The sequence below is a fragment of the Mustela putorius genome, unplaced genomic scaffold (assembly GCF_011764305.1).
Source record: "Mustela putorius furo isolate JIRA1106 unplaced genomic scaffold, ASM1176430v1.1 tig00003834_pilon_pilon_pilon, whole genome shotgun sequence".
NCBI classification, from domain to species: Eukaryota; Metazoa; Chordata; class Mammalia; order Carnivora; family Mustelidae; genus Mustela; species Mustela putorius.
Genome location: NW_025421987.1, coordinates 88,707,902 through 88,732,376, shown reverse-complemented (window position 1 = coordinate 88,732,376; position 24,475 = coordinate 88,707,902). Strand labels below are relative to the sequence as shown.

The following is a 24,475-nucleotide window of genomic DNA, read 5'->3' as shown; positions in this document are numbered from 1 at the left end:
ACGCTGGAAGCAGAGAAAAACATGATTACACTCATTAAGTGGGTACCTGTTGACACATCTACTGTCAAGTCTAATTATTTATTTAAACTGTTATTCTTTCTTCATTACTGCCACTGATACCAATGATTACCACAAGATTATTCTCAGTTTCTACAGCATGCCCCCAGAATACTTACTTCTCTACCTCCCAAAGGTTATTTGAGAAGTTTTGGTCCTTTGCTGCCCACCAATACCCACCTCCAAAATACGGATGGAGAGCTGAATGGACGGGTGAAAAGACAGAGATGAAATCCCTCTTTCTCAAGAGCAATTATTTCTTAACCTTTCAAGTCTTGCTTAAACCCCTATTCATAGTTTCAAGATGGGTTTCCGTGCAGAACAGGGGCATACTTACAGTGTTTCCAAGCTTACTCTATTAATATTTAACAACTGGCATTTGGAGAAAAGTTAATATAACCGCAGCTTCTAAATGAACCACTTAGATCTCTGCCTAACAGGACTATCAAAAACTATAGTATTACGTGTCTACATGACATTCTTTTCTGATAGATTTATCTACAAAAACACATGAAATATATTAGAAAGGAGTTTTTGCAGGAGTAATTTAGGGACTAGAGAGGGACCAAAAGAGGGGCAGGAGTCATCCCTATGCTTTTAGCCACTACCATTTTGTATAACCCTCACTTTTGTAGGAATGAGAATAAAATCTAAACAATAAGCAGCAGCTCTGTCTGATCTAATTACAGAGGAGTTCCACAGTCCATACATCACCCACTTGTTTGTCTATGACACATTCTCATGTGACGTGTGTGGTGAATAGCAGCTTTTAAAACCGTATTAATTTTAAAAAGTATTAATATCGGGGCACCAGGGTGGCTCAGTGGGTTAAAGCCTCTGCCTTCGGCTCAGGTCATGATCTCAGGGTCCTGGAATCAAGCCCCAAATCGGGCTCTCTGCTCCTCGGGGAGCCTACTTCCTCCTCTCTCTCTCTGCCTCCCTCTCTGCCTACTTGTGATCTCTGTCTGTCAAATAAATAAATAAAATCTTTAAAAAAAAAGTATTAATATATGTTGTTAATACATATGATATAATGGAACGTATGTTATATTAATAACACCATAATTTCCACTCGATACTAAACTGCTGATTCTGACAAATATGGGGCATGACAATAAACTTCAATTTATTTCAAAGGTCTGTGTAACTAAAGTCACACTGACAGTTCAAGATCATGGTAAAAACATACCAAAGCCATGATTGAAATATTCAGCAAAACAAACATTTACAGTATTTTAAGGGCCGATATCAAATCTTCCACAGAGTTGCTATCCTACAGGGCCCAATGTTAGGAACACCATATCGAGGGTGTCACCACTTTTTCACCCAAAACTTCTCAAAGACGACATGGAACCCAGCAGAGCTGACTGGGAAGTGCAAATATTGGCTGGTTAGCTGCAAAAGAAAACTCCCATCTTGCAAGTTTTGCAACCACCATGCTTCCTTTAAATTTCTTTCTGGCCCCTGTTTTCTTGACAAACTCCAGACAGATATGTTCTTTTGCCAAAGGCCAACCTCCTTAGCACTGGTCCCCGCCTCCAGAACAGGGGTGTGTATACACTATGGGTCTGAGTCTCAAAAACCTCGAACTCATTTTCTGTATTCTTAGGATTCTGGTGTTGCCACTGTAGCCCTGAATAATGTGTTTTGGGGATCTTCTGGAGGCAGCTAAAAGACAGTGACAAACACGACAAGCGGAGTTTGGTCCCTTCAGAGCCAGGAAGCATTGGCAGAACAGTATAGTGAAAAACTCCCTTCTACCAAAGGCCAGGAAACCAGAGAGAAGCCCTCCTGCCAAATGCTAGCTAGGGATACAAAGAGACAGTAGAAAGGAACATAGCACATTATGGGGACACCTGGGTGGCACAGTCAGTTAAGTATCCAACTCTAGGTTTCAGCTCAAGTCATGATCTCCTAGTTGTGGGATCATGCCTCGCATTGGTCTCCATGCTCAGCGGCCTCTGCCCCCTCCCACCACCACTCATGCTCTCTCCCTAAATAAATAAATAATTTTTTTTTTTTTTTTAAAAGAGTACATAGCACATTATAGACACTTAAATACTTGTAAAATCTGAATTTTCTGTGTTGCCCAGATTTTTGTGCTTTTGGTATTAAACCAGGAAGGCTACAAATTGAAAGGGTGATATTAAATCAAGGAGAGAGAAAAGGACGGCTGTTCACTGCTTCAGCCATTTTTTCAAGTTGTAGTGCTCATGAAATACTTTTGCATTTCTTCTGTAAAATCAACCTTCATCATCATCGCCAGGATGCCTATTAGCATTTCATAAATATGAATCCTCTCTTACCTCAGAGAGCAAGTTCCTGGAATGGTCAGACAACACAAGGTTTGGCAGACTGCAATGCCGGTGTCTGTAAATGAAAAAGGTAAGCGTTACTCTTAGGCATTAAGCTATATTTATCATAAATTCAGATATATAGAGCAGTTTCTTGCTTTGAAAAACATTTTCACACGGCTTCCCCTCATAACGACATAAAGCATATGTGTTTCAAAAGACAACACCTCAAAATCTGGGCTGGGAATTTCTTCAATTCATAAGCCTAGTTCTAAACCACTGTGATATTTACCTATGTGTATGTCCCATGGCCTCCCCCTAACAATGACATGGAGAATGTTTGTTTCAAAAGACAACACTTCAAAATTTAAAAATTATGTGTCCTCTTGATCCCAGAAATCAAGAGATGCTGCTTTAGGTAAAGGATGTGCAGGTGCATCTCAAATCGTTTGAAAGTCTGTGCCTTTGGGCTGGAAGTTCATCCCTTAGGTTCAGAGAGATGGAGCTTCCAACAGAAGAACATAGGGGACTCAAATAGGATTAAGAATAAAACATGGGATATAAGATACCTTGCAAGAAAGTCTTGTCACAGGCCACCAAATTCATTGGTCAAATGACCAAAAATTGGCCATTATGACCAATTTCACCAAGAAGGAAACCAAACTTCCAAAATCATATGGTTAATATGGAGCAGACCAAAATATAACCTTGAATCCTGACACCAGAGCCAGTGAGGACCCTTCTGTTACATGATGCAGCCTCCCATTTGGGAGTACATACCATACAAAAGTCAACTGTAAAATAACCAAAGCACGTTTAGTATTGAGCCCTGCTTCCTGACAAGTGAAAGGAGAAAGAGAGAGAGAGAGAGAGGGAAGACTTCATATCTGTGGGCTAACCAGAAGGTGACACATTATGAAGCTGTTCAATACAGAGTTACCATGCAGACTTTCTCAGCTCTCCCCAGTGCAGTTTCAGAGATGCAACATCTTTGACAAATTCTCAAAACATAAGCCACAGAAACAAAGAAGCCAGCACCCCTGAATTTTCTCTCCAAGAGGTCTCAAAGCTGAGCAGTAGCGAAGCTGAAGCCTCTCGCTACGAAGTTCACCAACCCTCTTCAGATGATTCGAGGGTCTAGTGTCCTCAGTAACTCAGGTGTATTGCCTAATGCAGTGGAGTTCTCCACTAGACCCAGTGGCAAACCCCATTGGAACATCTTGTTAATAAAGCCAGTCATCCTGAGCCACCTCTGCATTTATGACTGCTGACCAAGACCCTCGCGGTCTGCATCCTTCATCAAACCACCTATCCTCTCTCAAGAAAAATATTCTCATCTTCAGAAGCAATTTCAACCCAAAAGAAAGAAACCTGTATGCTCAGCATTCAATTTATAAACCTTCAACCTATTCATTAAAGTACAGGCAAAAGCAAGACTCACCAAGTCAACTTAGAGCTCGGATGGAAGAGTTGATAAATTTACACTGTATTTTGGGAAAAACAGGAAGGAGCAAATGAAGCCAATAAAAAAAGAGAGAGAAGAAAAAGGCAGAAAGGAATGGAAAGATAAAAGAAATGAGGAAAGCAGAAAGAACTGCTCCAGTACGTTTTTCACAAACCACAGTGGCTTCTGAACGGACCCCCATAGCGCAGGACAATTTTTAACCAACACAATTCTGCGATAACAAACCTCACAGTATGAACACAAATTCCAACCAACTGACACCAGAATCACTGTGGCCAATGTAAAAATACCTCTGAATACTTAATATTTTACAAGTGCTATAGTACCAATGACCAACATGACAGAGCCTTGTAAAAACTTGCACTAAGCCAACAAACGGTTAACTCTTGAGCACGGTGATCCCAGATGTCCCTCCAGAATATGGGAGTGTTATCTTGAAAAGAAGAGCTGGATGGGGAATGAATGCCTCGGTTCCACTCCTAGCACTTTAATTCCCAAATCTTCTGTATTAGAAGTTGTACAAAATATGTTTTTATGTGTTTGTTTGGATCTCTTTTCATAGGTCTTGACCACAGCTGTCCCTAAACCACCTGTGAAAGGTCAAAAATTACTTTGTTTGCATTTTGTGTGTCTGCCTGAGGTTTAGGTAGGGGTAGAGGTAGAGGGAAAAGATTAGTAAGATCGATTTAAATTAAACTATTTACTTGTTTAAATTAAATCATATACTAGATTTGCTTAAATTAAACACTCTCATAATCTTTAACATGATTATTAGGAAGTCTGGCTCTGAAAACAATTGAAATGTTAGACCAGGCCAAAGGCATTAGGTAACAAACACAGAAAGGCCCCGACTCCCATCATCAGATCCCACAGAAAGAGCATTTTTAAATGCACTCTACTCTCTCACCCGCCACCCTAAGATACTTATCAAGAATACAACATATTCCTTGGCTTATGAATGATTTGGTTGTCTCATTAAAGTAATGTTTGCCAGTATTTAATTGCTTCCCTCCCTGATTTTAATTTCCTCACCTGTCAGCATCTATCAGAGGCACTGAGATCTTCTGACATCCTGGCTGATTGTGTTGAAATTAATCAGATTTTTAAAAAGTAAATTGCTTTGGCCTAAAGGTAATGCTCAGCTTCTTAATGTGATATTTATAAGGGTTCTATCAATGAACTTATAATCTAGAAATTAGATGAGAGGCTTTAGGAATCCTAAGCAAAAATATAAGTAGCTTATAGATTTCCAGCACTGGACTTTAAAAGGTCAGGACTTTAAAAAAAAAAAAATTCAATCAACAAGTGCTTATTATAAGGACATACAGCATGTGCCTGCAGTCCCTTTTGGCTAAATGGAAGAGAAGAAGACATAAAGCTACCTTAGACAGCATGGAGAAACAGGTAAAAATGAAGTTGAACTCATTTTGACTAAAGGAGCTGACAGTCTGATCACTCAAAGGGTGCATTTTGATCTACAATTGTGACCAATTATATACATTATGTTCTCACACAGATTAATGACTCTACTCTGTATCTCCATCCAGTGGGGTGAAGCTGGTGTTACTGTTAGTAATAGTAGCAATATTCCCATTTGACAAGTAACCAAGCTGAGGCACAGAGTGGTGAAGGGACACCTTCCTAGATGCCTCGTTATGGGCAGACCAGGTCCTTTGATCTGCATAAAATGAGAAATACAGCATGATCATCTTGGAATAAAAGAGAGAAAAAAATTATTTGCAAACCCTCCATCCATAATTATTCAGTGCTAACTCTTATGCTCTTATCTATCAGTAACAGTGCTTAAGACACTCAGGAAACCCACAAGCACTAAGCTGTTCTATAAGAAGTAAGTGAAATGATGGACTGAGAAATACTTTGTAATATGTCATACTATCATGAGATTATTTTTATGTATTTATGTTATTATTGCTACTTTGGAATGCAGAAATATGCATTCAGGCAGTAATTAGTTCCCAAAAGCAAACCTATATATATTAGCATCACATCTATCTTTCAGTTATTCTGCCGGTTCTAAGGTCCCTAAAATAAACAGAAGAATGAAAAATGTTGTATGAATACCATTGGAGGGAGGAGGAGAGTCAAGGGGAACATATGGAACTTGGTGGTTGATTTTCATAGAATCCACTTATTATTAACCATACACAATCTAAACCCCTAGTAGGGTCTTATTTTTCCAATGAACTTTAAGCCCCTTACTCAACTTTTAAGCATCCCAACCTAGACCTGACTCTTTTCCCAACCTAGAAAGGTTTGGTCAAGTAGCCCTTCTCATATCCCTGGTAGGATATAGTTCTAGATCACCAAAATTACCACCCTGTCTTCATATGTTTATTTGATTATGTGTCTTGAGGTAAGAAACCCTGTCTAACTCAGTTTTTGGAACCCCAAACCCAGAATCTGATCTTTAGTACTCAAGAAAATGTTGAATGAATGAATGCATGGACAAATTAAAACAGTGTTTTATGTAATTCCTAGGGCACCTAGCTCGACGCATGTCCTATTAGAAGTGTTTAGTAAATGTTGGTTGAATTGACATTTAACTGAATATTTAATTTAAAATATTTTATTCAACAAAGCAACTCTAAAAGCTACTGAGTGAGGAGTTCAATGAGGACTTGAGTAACCTGCAATGGCCCAGTCATCATTAACCCATTAAAGGTGTGGACAAATGTTCTTCACAGGAAAAATAATAAAAGATTAATATACAAGTAGAGATGTAGGCAGAAGTTGAATAAATTCATGTAGATAAAAATAGGATTTGCAAAAGAAAAAAAGGTAATTTCTATACAAATTTCTATACAAAGTAACATGAATGAGATATAGAAACATCTAGAAATGATCTAGAAGTAACAAGAATTTTTTAAGGATTGGTATGAATCCTAGGTATGAATAAAATCTAGAAAGAATAGGGAAAGAAAGAAAGAGACAGGGAGAAATTCTTAAAATAATGAATTCTAAAACTCAACTCATATCTATAAAAAATAAAGAGAAATATTTGGAAACAATAAAAAAAAACTAAAAGCCTACTGAATGGGAGAAAAATATTTGCAAATGGCATATCTGATAAAGGGTTAGTATCCAAAATATATAAAGAACTGATACAACTTAACGTCAAATAAACCCAAACAATCGAATTAAAAAACAGGCAGAAGACAAGAAAAGACATTTCAACAAAGAAAACATCCAGATGGCTAACAGACACATGAAAAGATGCCCAACATCACTCATCATCAGGGAAACACAAATCAAAACTACAACGAGATATCACCTCACCTGTCAGAATGGCTAGAATCTAAAACACAAGAAACAAAAAGCGATGGAAAGGATGTGGAGAAATAGAAACCCTCTTATAGTGTTGGTGGGAATGCACATTGGTACAGCCACCATTGAAAACAGAATGGAGAATTCCTTAAATTTTTCCTCATAAAAATTTAACTACAATATGATCCAATAATTCCACTGGGTATTTACCCCAAAAATACAAAAACACTAATTCAAAAAGATATATGCACCCCTATATTTACTGCAGTATGATTTATAATAGCCAAATTATAGGAGCAGCCCAAGTGTCCACCGACAGAGGAATGGATAAAGAAGAGGTGGTGTATATATATACATATGTATATGGAGATCTGAGCTCTTGTTTATCTCTCAATATTGGGCAGCTAAATCTTGGAAACACAGAGTTAACAGTGGCCCATCTTAAATGCTGACTCCTTCCCACTGTCAGGATGCTACACATGCTTTTCCTGACATTTACATATATCTAAATATATATTATATATATTTATATATTATTAATTTTTATTGTTTTTATTTTTATTTAATTTTTATTTATTTTTGTATTTTTATTATATAAAAATATACGCATATGTCATATACATATGTATGTATGTGTATATATATATACATACAATGGAATAGTACTCATCCATACAAAAGAATGAAATCTTGCCATTTGCAACGGCATGGACCTAGCTAGAGAGTATTATGCTAAAGTTAAATAAGTCAGAAAAAGAAAATTTATGATTTCACTCACACGTGAAATTTAAGAAATAAAACAAATGAACAAAGAAAAAAGGAGACAAACCAAGAAACAGACTCTTAACTATGGAGAACAAACTGATGGTTACCAGAAGGGAGGTGGGTGAGGGGGTGGGTGAAACAGGCATTGGGGATTAAGAGTGCACTTACCACGAGGAGCACTGAATAACGTGTGGACTTGCTGAATCACTATACTGTACCCCTGAAATTAACGTAACACTTTACGTTACCTGTATGTTAACTGTACTGGAATTAAAATTTTTAAAAACGAAATCATTGGAAAGATTAAAAACAAAAAGAGTTAATCAAGCAAAAAGTAACATTTATTAAACAAACTACATTTCTGCAACTGAGCCAAGCATTTTGCATACTTCAATCCTTAAAAATATTCTTAGAAGTCATTATTATATACATTTTGTATCTGAATAAACCAAGGCTCAGAATAATTAAGTAATTTGGCTGAGATCCCCCGCTAGTAAGTTATGGTACTAGAATTTATATCCTAGCTATTTTTCCTTAATTATTGAAGTATACTTGATACACAATGTTACAATAGTTCCAAGTACACAAGTGTTCCATAGATACACATGGTGATCCAACAGTAAATCCTGCTATGCTCACCACAAGGGGAGCTGTCATCATATAATGCTATCACAATATCACTGACTATTTCCCTATGCATATCCCAGCTTTTAGACCCACAGACTCATACTGTTTCCATGTCTAACAGAGAAGTAGGCTGGAAAGAGAACTTTAGAGGTAGAAGTCATGGCAGAAATCTAGAAAGTAATGTGGACCTCGAGGGGAGGGGCTTGAGCATAAAGAATATAAGCATCCACACCTGCTGCAATCCTAAGAGAGACATAGCAAGCAGCGAAGGGGATGGAGGACTCAAAGCTACCCTTGAGAATCAGAGGACTGGTCATGTATAAGACACCCTACACGTTTGCAAAATACACAGCGCTAGAACTCTTAGGGCTAAAACCATGAAAACTCCAGTTTCAGAACAATGCAGAGGAGAACTTTAAACATGAAGCCATCCAGCAGTAGAACAAATGGTCTCCCCCAGAATTGGAAGTGCTCAAGTAGAGGCTCAATGGCCATCTGTCAGGGAAGGTGTGTGTAGCACCCCGGCAGTGGGAGGGAGTCAGCATCAGAGGATGGGCCGCTGCAGCTCTGCGCTTCAGAGATTTAGCTGCCCAGTGCTGAGAGATAAACAACAGCTCAGATCTCCAGATACCAATCTGAAGAACAGCCTTTAAAAAGGAGACCCTGGGTGAAAAGAGTGCCCACTCAGCACCTCCATGGAGAGGCCAGGATGCACCACACATAAGACAGGCAGAAAACGCATTTGAAAGAGTTAAACCTGAACTTCTGGTACATAGTACATGAGCCTCATAAATGGCTAGACGGAGCCACAACCGAAGTCTCAGAAAGAAAGAGAAGAACCTAAATGGTCCACACGGAAGCAAAGAAAAGGAAGTCATGGAAGGCCTAAGTGTAGGGAAGAGCTGATTCATAGGGTGACCGAAGAACACATCAGAACTCACTTCCGGTAACCAAGATAGCCATGGAGGAAGCAGAAGAATGTTAGAAAACAAAGTCAAAACAAAACAAAACAAAAAGGCAAAATAGCTGACAGGTGGGAGAGAGCAATGAAATGCTGAATGAGAACTAGGAACAAAGGAGATCTCACAAAAGAAAACTCAACATATTGGAAAATGAGAGAAGAATCCATTTGAGAGTACACTGGCCCAAAGTTTATAGTCAGCCAGATTCACTCATTTTCGTACACTGTGACCTGTCTCACCCCGATCCTCCCAAAATCTACTGTAAGTAAGAGAGGGGGACTGAAGAGAAAACGTGGTATCTGGGTCGGGCGCTATGGCCTTTCCCAGCATCCACCATCACAGTGTCAGTCTGACCAGTTTTTACTGAAGAAAACAGATCACATAAAATATTAACATCTGTAAGAACGAAAGCAAAGGGTAATTTTTATTGGACAACCTCCCTCCCATAGAAAAGAAAAAGGGAGGGGAGAGGATTCTAGTAAAGAAGTGGGAGGCAGGGATCGTCCAGCAAGATGAATTCACCGTGAATTCACCGTGACAGATAAGAGAACAGGTGTGTGTGCAGTTATTTTTCCCGGGACTCTGAGCTAAGCCAGGTGAAGAAGGAAGTGGCTACTTCAGCCCAAAGTCCCTGAGTCTTTTTCCCCCAACAAAGCTGAAACTCTAAACCGGAAAATGAACAAGCACTGAACCACTCCTTCAACTTCTCTCAGGTCTTGGCAAACAGAAAACCCTTTCTGTTTAAAGAGCAGCAGTGGTCACTACAAAGAGTGGGAAAAGAGGGCCATGGTACGGGGCTGAGCACAGAGTGGGGAAAATACGCCAAGGGCTTCATAAGAAAATAATATATACATACACACACACACACACGTGTGTGTGTGTGTGTGTGTGTGTGTGTATTTTATATAGAATTATATATATTTTATATAGAATTATATATATTTATATATATTTATATATTTATTTATATAAATATATGTTATTTATATATTTATATAAATAAATAAAAACGAGCGTGTGTGTGTGTGTGTGTATGGAAATCTTCCCAAATAAATTTAATAATTATATATATTTGACATCCCATATTCATAAAAGAAGTTCAGAAACATCTACCTTGAGATTCCTGAAACTGGCACAGGAAATCAAAAGAAGAAAAGAGGAATTCACTAATAACCGGGTTCTTGTCCAAGTTGTGCCACTAACCAGTGCTGCGGTCCTGGCTAGGCCCCTTTCGGCTCTGCTCGCCTAAAAAACGAAAAGACAGGATTAGATCAGTGGCTCTCAATGCCTATGATGAGTGTTCTTCAGTGTTGACACTGGCACTGATGGGGCAAGAGCAATCAAGAGAGGGTAAAAATGGCCAAAGTCGTAACACAAATCGAGCAGTGGCACCAAAATGTCCTGAGAGCCATTGTACGTTTCACCACCAGGTCCCCACAGGAAAGGGGAGATGGAGCTAGTTCCATTTATAACGCTCTGCCATGCACTAAACATGATTAATTTTATGAAACTCAATCTCTGAGCACATGTCTCACTAGTATCCCACGTGACAAAATATAAAGTAGGCACAAAGAACTTCTGCTAAACCCTGAACAATAATGGTCATCTTCGAGAAATGCACTTGTATGACTGTCCAAATCAACAGCTAACCCAACAGCTCTTTGCATAGAACATTCACTTTTATTTGAAAGAATGACTGACAAACTGTGGTCATTCAGACTTCACATTGCCAGACACTGGCTCAAAAATAAACCAAGAGATTCCATCATTTCAAGGAAAACAATTAACAGAATTTGTTGCCAATGATAAAAATCAGTTTTAAGGTAAAAATCGTAATTTTAAAAACCTTGCATCTACTATTATTGTATACTTGGTATATTCTTAATAATTTTATAATAATATATGATAATTATAAATACATATAACAATAATATTTTTTTGATGAAAGCAGTGGTGATATTAATGAATGTGATTTTGTTGTTGTTATAGAACGAAACTTGTCAACATCTGGAAAATTAAAGCGAGCCAGTATTTCCAAATGAGCAATTTGCGGTGTTACAGAGGTGGAGATCAATTCAAAGTGAATATCAGGGGACGCCTGGGTGGCTCAGTTGGTTAAGCAGCTGCCTTCGGCTCCGGTCATGATCCCAGCGTCCTGGGATCGAGTCCCACATCAGGCTCCTTGCTCAGCAGGGAGCCTGCTTCTCCCTCTGCCTCTGCCTACCATTCTGTCTGCCTGTGCTTGGCTCTCTCCCCCTCTCTCTCTCTCTCATAAATAAAATCTTTAAAAAAAAAAAAAGTGAATATCAGACCAATGGATTTTAATGTAACACAGTATAAAGAAGTTTAGTGAAACAATTTCAGCTTTCACATTAGGGAACCACCACTTGTCAAGTTTTGGTGTAATATTAAAAAAGGAAACCCATAATTACATCTTTTCTACTTCTTCTTCCAGTCCTTTGGTAAATTCCTTCAGGATTTTCTTTATAAACTTTAATCAAAGCATATGTTGTGACAAATTGACATTTTTCTCACTATTTTTTTGAAAATGTACTCATTTTCAAACATTTTTCTTTCAAATACTTTCTATTTCTGTTTTAATTTCTAAGATGAATATCATTAGCTATCATCCAAATAAACAAAAACTCATGTTAAAGAATGTAAACAGATCCTGAGACCAAACCCAAAGCACTTGGATGTGACTTAGGTATGCTCCCTTCCAGCCCAGTATCAATCTCCTTTGCTTCTAAACCACGAGGGAAGACACAGAGTGGCTCAGCAATGCCTTCGGACCCTGCTCCTGTCCACCGTTACATAGCGGCCACATCCGTGAATGTTTGGAAGCACTGAAACATCTGTGCGACTTCTCGGAGTAGGCCCCTTATTAGTAACAAATATCTACTGTATGCCTTCTGTGGGGCAGGCACCGGTTAAGAGGACACTTAGATCAGAATTCAGACTCCATGACTATTTGGGGCATCCTCTCGAACAAAATACAAAATCTCTCTGCATCTGTTCCTTTAATGTGAAATAAGAATGGCAACAGAGCTACTTCATAAGATATATTGTGTAGTTCCACTGAAATGACCCATTAAAATCCTTATTACAGGGGCACCTGGGTGGCTCGGTCAGTTAGGCATCTGCCTTCAGCTCAGGTCATGATCCTAGGATCTTGGGATTCGAGCCCCAGATCAGGTACCCCAATCCTGCTTCTTCCTCTTCCTCTGCTCATTCTCTCTCTCTTTCTCTCTCTCTTTCTCTCTAATATATAAATAAATCCAACCCTACAACACACAATGCCTAGCATACTGAACGGAAAAAAACTCAGGAAATCTTACCCATTGTTATGATAACTAAGATATCTCTCATTGTTTGCGATGTACATGAAAGAAATAAACACAACTGAACCATATAGTATCAGGGGCTCAAAATCTACCCCACTTGTCGACACATTCAGCTCCATGAAAACTCAGAAGCAAAAGTATCCAGGAGTCCTCACTCCTCATCCCCAAAGTGAAAATAATCTATCTTTGGTCAGGAAGGGAAGCAGGGTGGTCACAGTGACCAGGCACTGCTTAAGTTCCTCCAGCTTCTGGTAGTGGACCGAGCAAGGACTGCCTCCCCAACATCACTCTCCAGGCACTGTGGTGACAGGTCAAAGGACAGGGAGGGAGAATCTGGACCTAGTTCTTGATCAGACAAGAGAGGGGACTTTCATCTTCCCTTACCCCCAGCCCCCAGGGGCAAAAGGTCATGTTCATTTCATCTCTTTACCCCACGTAAAGTCCAGCAGGAACAGGGCTGGGGGAAATAAGGATGCTCATCAACCCGAGGTCAAACCAAAAGCAAAAGAGATGCCCTCATACTGCTAAGAATAGACTGCATGTAGGAGAGAGGAGGTGCTTAATAAATTTCTTTCAATTAAAAATATAATTTGGAAGAATAGAACCATGCGTGCTTACCTACAATTTCTTTATAAAGATATAAGGGAATTAATCATTAAACTAGTTACACTGCTGAGGCCCAATTTCATTTTTAAAGGAAAAAACATGATGCCACCTTTATTTTTCCTCATCAACTCCACACACAACCACTCAAGTGTCAGTATCTTACTAGCCCGATAAGACTTTAACTGCTGATTTAATAGAATGATGTAAGTTATGCTTCCAGAATAATGTATAGAAACGATTATGCCCCCTTAACAGCACTTGGATCTTCAATCAGGAAATTCAATTTTAGCTGCAAAACTATGTTTTGGCAAAAGTGCAATTGAACTCAGTGTACTTGTCACATTTCTAAATATACTCCGGTCACCATGACAACAAGGGAGACTGATGGATCGCTTAAAAGAGTACGGTATATTTAATTGTCAGCATTTTAAACTGACTCAGAAAAAATGCTGTGTGATAGGTCTACTCACCATGGTTACTGCCGGCTGAGTCCATAATAATAAAAGGCTCACATACGCACATCGACAGCGTGCGCGCAAAGAACGTAAAAGTCATAAGGCCCTGTATTTCCAACCGCGCTACGCACCAGACTTAAAGAGTTTAACAACGACTTGTTCTCATTAAGGCGCCACTCGAAAACCCCTCTCTTAGACTGTCAGGATCTGCTTCTGTACTACCCAAGGTTGCGACAGCAAATCCCAACTCCGATTCCAACGTCTGCTCCCTTAGACTAAAGATAACGATGTACTTAAGGCTATTTTCTCCTTGAGCAGGGGATGAGGGTCTCTCTCTTTTTCCTTCTATGTAGACCCATTCCCCAGCAATAACCTTCTGGGGTCCACACATCCCCTAAAAAACCATTTGCTGAGCACTACTCCTCTGCCTGTGCTGGGGCAACCTTCTATATAGGCTAGGAACAGAGGACCAACAAATAGATACCATCCTCACATTTTGGGAGCTGACATCCTAAGACGAAGGGAAGACAAAGACAGAAACAAAGAATCCATTAAAGAGAATGAAATAATCCAAACAAACTGATCCATTAGACTGCATTAAGACCGTGCTTAGCACGTAGGGAGCACTCAGCAAGTCATCACCAACACTGTTTTAACTAAGACAGCTCCCACCAAATGAGCTTGCCCAATAAGGGAAAAAAAAAAAAAAAAAAAACAAAGGCATGGTAACCAGACTTCCAGAGAACCTCAAGTGTTTTATAAAACATAAAGCAAGATAAAGGGAGAAAGAAATGGGGAGCGGAGAGGTGTGCTACTTTAGCTACAGGTTAAGGAAGATCTCTCCAAGGAGATACTTGTACTGACCCTAGAATGAAGAGTCCAAGCCAACCATTTGCAGAATCAGAAGGTCAAGTGGGAACAAAATTGGCTTACACACAGGACAAAACCCTACTGAATGAAATGATTACGGAGTGGGAGATAAGGAAAGCCCACCTCACAGCACCTTTGTGAGCTACAAGAAGGTCTTCTGAATGTTTCTAGATACCATGGAAGGCAATGTATGGTGGGGGTGAGATGCAATCCAATTAACAACGTTAGAAGATCTCCCCCTGTGGTGTAGAGAAGGGCAATAAAGGGAAATCATAAAAGTATAGAAACCATTTCAGAGACTATTGTCGCAGTCAAGGTAATGGATGGTGACAGACTGAGCCACTATTCTCCTATTCTAGTGCTTTTCCACAGCCCCATGCTTATTACCCTCTCGACCACCTCTGGCAATAAAGGTACTAGAGCAACCAGAAATAGGGAACAGCCCAAAGGCAGAACACACAAGTAGTGGCTAAGCATGTGGATGGAAGCCCTATAGCATGGTGGCAAACATGCCCCTGATCCCACAGGTCTGGGTGGGACTTGAGATGCTGTATTTCCAGCAAGCTGGGAGGCTTGTTGGGGGTGCCACAAGCCCAGGAACCACACAGTTTAGAACCGGGGTTCTAGGAGAGCCTGGAGGCAGGAACCCCAGAGCAGCAGGAAGCAATGAGAGTTCAGCTTAGAAGAATAATCGGTGGAAATAGAAAAGAAGGGGAAAATCCAAGAGTGGTAGCAAAAAAGATACAATCCAAGACTTGACGACAAATAACCCATAAGCAAAAATAAAGAAGATGGTGGAACTGATCTTGAGCTTTCTTTAATTGCATTATTCACTGTGCAGATAGTTTCCATCTATCTAGCGCAAACCACTTTCACAATGAATACTGCCCCTGGCGACAGTCTATCCCTATGAGAGAGGGCCAAGGAAACGACTGTGGTGACAGATAATAATAAGAACAATAATAACAGCAATCTCTTATTGAGAGCTTATTCAGTGCCAAATGCATCACAGCATGTATGATCTCCAGTTCCTACAACCCTATTCCTATCTCATAGATGACAAAAGTGAAACTCAGAGCCATGGTGTAGCTCACCCAGAGTCACTCCTGCTTCAGTCAGATTCAAACACAGGAACAAACCGTAAAATCTGTTACCTCAACCTCCATTTTGCCTAACAAGTTGCATCTATGGGAGAATCGGATGCCCACTTGGGGCATCCATCCTCAAAGTCAGGGCTTCCTTGGCCTCTGACTAATCTACAAGACTGTAAGTGGCAAAAGTTGATACATGGACTCTAGGAGCTTAAGAGGGAAGTATGCAAGGTCAAGTGGCTGCTCTGTGGCAGAACTGTGACTCATGTCATAGCTTCCTAACGCAAACGTAGCTTAAGCATTTTTATGCTCCTGCTCAGACAAGAGCTCTATTCTGTACCCCTTCTCCAGGACTCTTCCGTGGCCCCATTTTTCTCTTCTCAGCTTTAATCTATATTTACTTTACCACTGTGTCTGCACAGAGAGGAACTGGCTCTCTACACAGTGATGGTCTGGAGTAAGAAAGAGGCCCTTGTTTGTGAAGATGCATGGGGAACGGTAGTAGATATTGACAAGACATCAGTAGATAAGAAAGATGAGCTGAGACATTTCCCCAGCCCAGGAAGTGGGTAAGAAATGAGCCACAAGATCTTCCTTCTAATCACCCACACTGTGCTTTCCCAGGATGATTCACAGGTATGGCTCCACCAACCTGACAGAGGGGACCATCATCAGGAAGATGAAAGGATGTTTTTATGCCTGCTCTCGCTTTTTTTTTTATTTGTTCCTTCTTGAGTAATAACTATTAATTGTGCTATGCGGGCAGTGCAGAGATGAGTCTACCGGGAAGCCGGCACAAATCCATCAAGTGCTTTTAGTCCGAGCTTTTTAGAAGCAATTGCTTACCACATTCTCCCTGCTCTTTTTCTCAAAGCTAGAATTAAAGTGGAATTTACCACACAGTTACCCAATACCCTCCTCCTCCTCACCTCCAAAATGAAGACAGAAGATGGCTATTGGTCTATCACCCACAAAATCACAAGACACATGTGAAAAAAAAACAACTCTTTTAGTGTTTATAAAGCCTAAGGATCGGTCCCTAAAATAGGCACTCCCTTTATATCAACGCACAACCACCCCAGGAAGCAGATATTGTCCAATTTGGACAGATGAAGAAATTAAGGCTCAGAGATGATGTGTTATTTGTCTAGAATCCAACAAGCAGTCAGAAAGTAAACAAAGGCCTTCTCACTCCAAGGCCAATCCTTTCTGAACTCATTATAGCTGTCCTGAACACATCTCCAAGAGAACCCGGATCTTCCATGCTGTTCTGCAGAAGAATCAAAGCTTCAAGTGTTTCTTAGAAATAAGGCTGTCTGTAACCAAAAGGGCTCTTTCAAGGGGCCTTTTATAGGAGACATGAGCAACAAACCCATCGCAGACTCTAGAACGCTTTCCCCTGACCAAGGCGACATGGTCTTGACTACAGCTGGATTCAGGAATCAGTTAGAATCATGCCTAACGTGGAATCATAGAAGCTCTTGATTTCCCAGCACAGGGTTCTGGCCAAATAACATCCAGCAAAGACTGTCCCCTGACCCAGCTCCAGGGCTTGCCCAAAGAAGAACAAATCAGGGCAGTACCTAAAATGAAGACTGAGGGCCTGTAAGTCCTGGGTTCACATGGGCTCTGGCTCATTGTGAAGTAAAATAAAAATTTTAAAAAGGTGAAAAGTTAATATAGGTCAAGCTTAAACTCACCTCTCATTATTATTCCCATGCCCTCCACTGTATCGGTAGATGTTAGAAAGGATCAAACAGGAGAGATACTAAGAAGAATCCAATCTTCAGGGCCTTAGATACACTGTCTGAACAAGGCGAGGATCACTATGTGTAAGCAGCATCCTTTTCTGTCTCCCCTTCCCCACATGGGTGATGAGGTTAAGCATCTTGAAAAGATTCTTTATCATAAGCAGAGCTGACAGGGACACCTGATGAGAATGGTAATCAAATCAAGAAGTAAATAAACACTTGGATCAATGTTCTTTAATTCTGGTGGCTGATTTAGGAAAAAAGGTTATAAACGTAGCTATTTCTCTCTTCTAACCATAAATATAGGGTAGTTTCTTAAGGTTTACTTTTTTAAAAGTTATTTTGTATCTCAATAGATGCCAGCTAACCACCTTCATGTGCTAGCTAATGTGTGGTTTCAGGGAAAAGGATGGTAGAAAGAAAAAAGGACACTATCCCTATTTTCAAAAAGCTCAAAGTCTGGTACCTAAGGCCAAGCACAAAATGTTGTGATTTTTTTTTTTTAAGTCAGCAAGTTATGTTCTCAATTATGAAAATACCAAATGTCAGATTCTTCTCCAGTCCAAGCAATAATGTAAAATGAGCCAATTCTTCTGAATCAGATTTTTTTTTTAATGAAAATTATGACTGTTGAAGCTTTTCCTTTTAATGCCAACATTATTAGAACTCAGAGAAGAACACAAGGTCAATTTACTGTGTTCCATATTCTTCCCAGGCTCACACCACCATCCAAGAGAAATATAATGTGAGCCACATACACAATTTTAAATGTTCTAGTAGGAAAATAAAATAAAATAAAATGAATAGAAAAAGATTTACTTCACAAATGCATACAGAATATTATTCTTTTAACAGGTGGCACTAACCACATTTCAAGTGGTCACTGGTCATACATGGCTATGAGCCATCCCATGGGATAACATGTCCCCAGCCTCTCCTCAACTCGTACCTCCCAGTAAGTGAACAAAGCAAAATGGTTGGTGGAGACAAACAAGTTTTACAACACACATCAAGACACATAGATTCCCACAGGCAGAGCCAACCCACCCAGTATTGTCAATTATGTCTTTCAATCTTAAATTTCACGACCGAGAGACTGCAGGACACTGCTAGCAAATGGCCCCACCCCGAATGTGAAGATGAAGAGAACCAAACAAGACCAGGATCACTACCAACAAAATGGCAGCTTAGCCGCTCTACCCACTGGGATGCTGGTTTTGGTCCATGGATATGGGAGATTCTGTTCCCTCGTCAAATGACGAAGAGCTCTCCCTCCATCATTCTCCATACTTCCTTCATACAGGAAGAGGACTACTTCTATCTGACCAGTAAATGGCTGGCATCCAAGACACTATAATAATCAAAGGAAGGATCATCTCTAGAAGTCCGTAGGAGAGATAGACAAGCTCTACCTCTCACTTCCACCTTCTTTCCTTAGTGTTCTCCTTTCTGCTGGACATCTGATTTCTAAAGCAGGTCCTGATCCCTGTATATTCCCTGGGTAAGAATACACAAAGCCAGCATTGTAGCTCAGGTCTTCCCTCAGGCAGGCCCCCAGGGTTAAGACAGAAGGACAGATTGGCAAACCCAAACACGGGCTTCAGGTCCACACCATGTTCCCTAATTGAGCTGTGGGAGCTGCCTCCCTTGAGAACGTTGGCCCTCCACTGCAATGAAGCTAGTGGTTTGAAGACTAGTCAGCAACTGTCACCACTAATTTGCAAAAATGTCAGAATGTTAATAATCTCAGACAAATGGTCGTTAGTTAAGACCTAACAAAACAAAACTGATCACCAGTAAGGTGAACATCTCTGTAATAGGTCATCTTAGGTTAATATCATGTACTTCCTGATATGAATCCCTAAGAAGGGCATTTTGCCTGGATGGTGGTCTTAATGTAATGAAAAGAAAGGCCATCTGTACCCCAATGGCCAGCGGCAATGGCCACAGTGACCAAACTGTGGGAAGAACCAAGATGCCCTTCAATGGATGAATGGATAAGGAAGATGTGGTGCATATATACTATGGAGTATTAGGCCTCCATCAGAAAGGATGAATACCCAACTTTTTTATCAACAAGGACGGGACTGGAAGAGATTATGCTGAGTGAAATAAGTCAAGCAGAGAGAGTCAATTATCATATGGTTTCGCTTTCTTGTGGAGCATAAGGAATAACATGGAAGACATGGGGTGATGGAGAGGAGAAGTGAGTTGGCTGAAATTGGAGGGGGGAGATGAACCATGAGAGACTGAGGACTCTGAGAATCAAACAGAGAGTTTTGGAGGGGAGAGGGGGTTGGGGGTTGGGAGAGCCTGGTGGTGGGTATTACAGAGGGCATGTATTGCATGGAGCACGGGGTATGGTACATAAACAATGAATTCTGGAACACTGAAAATGAATTTTTAAAAAAATTGGAATGATAATTTTGAGTCTATGTTTTTCACTTAAATTTATTATGAACACTTTTTGCATGCAATCAAATATTCATCAAAAAACTAATTTTAATAACTGTATTATATGTAAAATGCATAAAATATTTATGTATATTTCCATGTTTATGTTATATTACACATAATATATAAATAGCAGTTCTTCCTGTTTGGGGGGGGAATCCACAACCTTAGTCTAATCATGAGAAAACATCAGATAAACTCAAACTGGGGAACATTCTGCAAAATACCTGCCCAGTACATTAGAAAGTATCAAGATCATGAAAAACAAGGAAAAGTTGAGTAAGTTACAGACAGAAATGGACTAAAATGACACAATGAATAAACGCAGAGTTGTATCCTAAGCTGGACACCAAGGAAGAGACAAAAGGCATTAATGGAGAAACTGGAGAAATTCTAATGCAACTACAGTTTAATTAACTGTGTTGTACTAATGATAATCTCTTGGCTTTGACAAATGTATTTGGTTATGTAAGATATTACTATTAGAGGAAGCTAGGTGAAGGCATACAGGGACTCTGTTACCAGTTACTATCACTAGTTACTATTTTTGTAACTCACCAACAGCAACATGGTAAACATTACCTGGGATGAATACCCAAGGCTGTTTCCAGCCAAACCAAAAGTCCATCAGGAAAAAGAGCTGACAAACTAAAAAACGACAAGAAAAGACATTACATAAAATGATTTCCTGCTTTGTCTTGCTCTTGTAATAAATTAAAAAGTATTTCAAATGCATTTGATTAGTTAAAAGACTCACTGGAAGCTAGGAATTAGCTCAATTAAAGAATTTTTTTAATTATAAATAAAGGAATAGAATGACAAAGGCCAATTTTGCCAAAAAAAAATTATAGTTGAAAAATTTGTGTTTTTGCTAATTTTTAAAAATTTTATTTTATATTTGGACCAGCAATAGACAGAGAATCATCTCCCCAAACTATGGTTGGAGGTTTCAGATATTATATTGGCTCTATTTTACTGAAAGAAAAAAAATAACAAAAAGGCTTCTCCATCTGTGCTAAGAAGGAAAAAAGCTCAGCCAACACATTCACAGGGCTTTCAGAGATTCAATGTGTCCAGACCTTTTAGTTCCCATCCCAAGTGTCAGAGAAACTGTACAGCCTATCCTGGGAAAAGTTCTTTTCAAAAAATCAGGATACCTTTTTTTCTCCCCAAATTTCTCTCTCAAAAGTCAGTTTTTCTTCAACTCAGCTTATTTGATCCAGCAAACCAAACAAAGATCAAAGAATAAGAAAATTAAATTCTACCATCTTGCATGGATAGGTATGATATGTGGGTGGGTAGGTGGTTGGATGGGTGGGTGGATGGATGGATAGACAGATGATAGATAAGACAGATATGGATAGATAGACAAGAATAAAAGCTGAAGTTATCCGAGCCCAGTTTTCAAGCTAGTCCTCTGCTAAAGGAAAAGGACTTCCAAAACCATTTTATTCCTTCTGAGCCCTCAACACTATAACACACACATCAACATACTCACCAAGTATTTTTTCTCATCCTACGTCAGAAAAATGTCTGCCCTTCAACAAAGGTGGTGAGAGTTATAGAAGCCAAGTCATGGAGATCAACACTCTTTGGATGAGGAAACAGTGCACCAGAAAGAGAAACAGAATTATCCAACTCAGGTCTTTCCTATAAGAATACCTCTTAAACATTCCTACAGACATTCAAACTTTACATTAAACAGTGGGACCAAAAACAATTAAAAAAAAAAGGCAAGTAGTGGGAACCAAGTACCATGCTAAATAAAAGAGCAGAGACAAAGAATACCAGGCTCTTCTTGGCCCTAAGGAGCTGTGGAAGAGCTTCCCTCCTCCTTAGAGGGCATCTGGTGGGCTCTCTGGGGACATGGCTCCTCTGTGAGGACCTGGGTTTTCCTGCAGCCTCTCTATCTGCACCCTCCTGACCCCCTACACTCCAGATACACAGACCCCTAAACCAGTGTCAGCATTTTTCCGATGCTTCTTGTCATCCCTAGGCCAATGACTGCATTGTCACACAACCAGACTGTAGCCTCCTACTCCCCCTCCTCTAACTTTTGCTCTTACTTCTCCAATGAGATTCTCAGTTCCTGGGATGCTCCCTTTTTCCCTGTGTGCCATCCCCTCCTGGCATAATTTTTCCCCGGTTCAAGGTAGAGGCCATATAAAATAACATTTTAGGCATGATTCTGGTCCTTTATTGGAATTACCTTCCGAGCCCTCACACCTACACGGCTTGATTGTAGTATATGACATAAAACCCCAAGAAGCTAAGACACCAACACTGCAAAAGATCTTCAATAACAATGCTCTCAATTTAAAGGGCAGAGTTCATTAAGCATTTTCTTACTCAGTCCCTTATTCGACTCCCAGGACTCTAGTAAATTAGACACAACAGAATCAGATGCCCATTGAGCAGAAGAGCAAGCAACTGTGCAAAGAAGGGAAGTAACCCCTACAAAGGGTTAACAGGAAATTTGGGGGCACTGCTGTAATCTGAATCCAAATACCCTCACATCTAGCCCAGGATGCTTTCCATCACCCCATGTACCCGAGGCTTTAGGATCCCCGGCACAAAAAAATGACACACCACTAATGGTGAGGACTAGTCTTTACCCTACACCAGAATTAAACTAGTATTTGTATTTGACTTAGAAAGGGGGAAATAAAAAATTTAAAAAAAAAAACTAAAAAAAGTTCTCCAACTGATTCTGGTAGAGACGATTAGCAGAAATATCTTGCAAAGAACGTGGGTGTCCTGGAAGACTCATCGCCGTCATCATTATAATTTCTAATCATGCTGTGTGGGCAGGTGTCCGTGTAGCAGAAACACCATTGGCACCCAGATTAGCAGTTTCATTGGGAGACTAGAAACTAAGTCTGCAATTCTTAGACCTCAAAGTCTGAATCACAGCTTTCCCCTTGGGGATCAGCAAATATGCAGTCTGTGCCTTAGCAAGGACTGTTGGGCCTGCCACGGGAGGTAATCAAACACCAGGTCCATCCAAAAACACACAGCAAAGCCAGGTACAGGAAGCTTCCCGTGAGCCTGGAAATACCACAAGATTCAGAAACAGAAGGCCGGAGTTGTAGTCCCACATGATGGCTCTAATTCACTGAGTAACTTTGAATGAATCATTTGCCTTCTTTGCATTTTTTGTTTTCGTTCTCATCTGAAAATTGAGAGTTTTTGAACTATTGGTTTTCAAATGAGACATGGGATAAGATCAGGAGGGAAGGCAGCCAGGAGCAGAGTGCTGGGCTTTCCCTCGCTCTGTGCCCTCCCCGCCAATAGCAGCGCATCTGTTTTCATCACTTTCCATCTACAGTCGGGCCTCTCTGTAAAATTTAGCTTCAACAAAGGGGCCAGACTCAAAAAAACTGATGGGCATGATGTCTGCTAACCCGTCAGCTCTTAACATTCTGATTCTACTCAGATATGTTTTCTCCCAGGCTAATCTTGACAGAGATCTTTTTACCTAGTTTTACTTGACTGGGGGAAATTGTATTGGTAGACTTCAAAGACGTTAATAACATACTCCAAAAATGTAATATGAAGCATGTCAATATTTTCTTATGCCTCCACATGAGCAGATACCTAGAGAGAATGGCCAAAGACAGCAGAGGAGAAGTAGAGCAACAGAAGGGAACCCACCACAAATCCTGTAATTATTTCACAGGGATTTATTTATTCATACAAAAATACTGCTTAAACACCTGCTATGTGATAGGCATTACGGTAGTCTCGAAGCGAACAAGCAGACACAGTTCCTGTCCCCATGAGGCTTATTCTGACTGGATCTGGCATTTTTTTTATTTACATTAATAAAAAAGTAGAAATGAAAACAGATGAATTAAGAGTCAAGCTCGGACAATTAGAAGAACAACAAAATAAACCTGGGCAAAGCATAAGAAAACATATTGAAAGAGAAAATTAAGAATGGTACAGCCAATAAATAAGGACTCTTTTCTTAATAAATAACAAACCTGTGTTAAATTAACCAAAAGAGGGAATAGAGAAATAAAGCACAAAACCACAAAACTTTCAGTAATAATGCACTAAATGCAAGTAATAAACACAAAGAAAATGAAAATGATTATAAGAAATTATTGAACTCCATGCAAATCATGAAATAGGTGACTTTCCTAAAATACAATGAACAAAAGTAACCACAGAAGAGATATAAAAGCAAATTAGTTGAATTAGTACAGGAGAAATATAAAAAGAGGAAACACCTCCACCCCTCCAAAAAAGGGACCAAGTCAAGGCAGTTTCACAGGGCAATTCTTTCACATATTTAAGGAACAGATCATGTAAGTGGTATTGAAAAATTTCAAAAAGAAACAAAGGAAAAGGAAGGCCTCCTGATTATTTTATGGTGATTTAAGCATAACTTTTATACTGGAATCTGGCAATGCATATATACACATATACCCACCCACACAATTT

At 39.8% G+C, this 24,475-nt stretch overlaps 1 protein-coding gene across 9 annotated transcripts in view; it reads right to left on the bottom strand.

Annotated features, from left to right (window-relative positions):
• Window positions 1-24,475, bottom strand: part of LOC101676863 (LIM domain containing preferred translocation partner in lipoma) — a 655,863-nt gene that overhangs the window by 493,702 nt on the left and 137,686 nt on the right. For 7 of the 9 annotated variants that reach the window (XM_045088086.1, XM_045088092.1, XM_045088091.1 and 4 more), the window contains 2 exons: window positions 10,569-10,700; window positions 2,364-2,427 (listed from right to left, as the gene is read on the bottom strand). The gene's annotated coding sequence lies outside the window, so the exon portion shown is untranslated. Of the gene's footprint in view, window positions 1-2,363; window positions 2,428-8,034; window positions 8,087-10,568; window positions 10,701-24,475 lie in introns of all 9 variants that reach the window. The other 2 variants (XM_045088088.1, XM_004745237.3) reach the window with 2 other exon arrangements.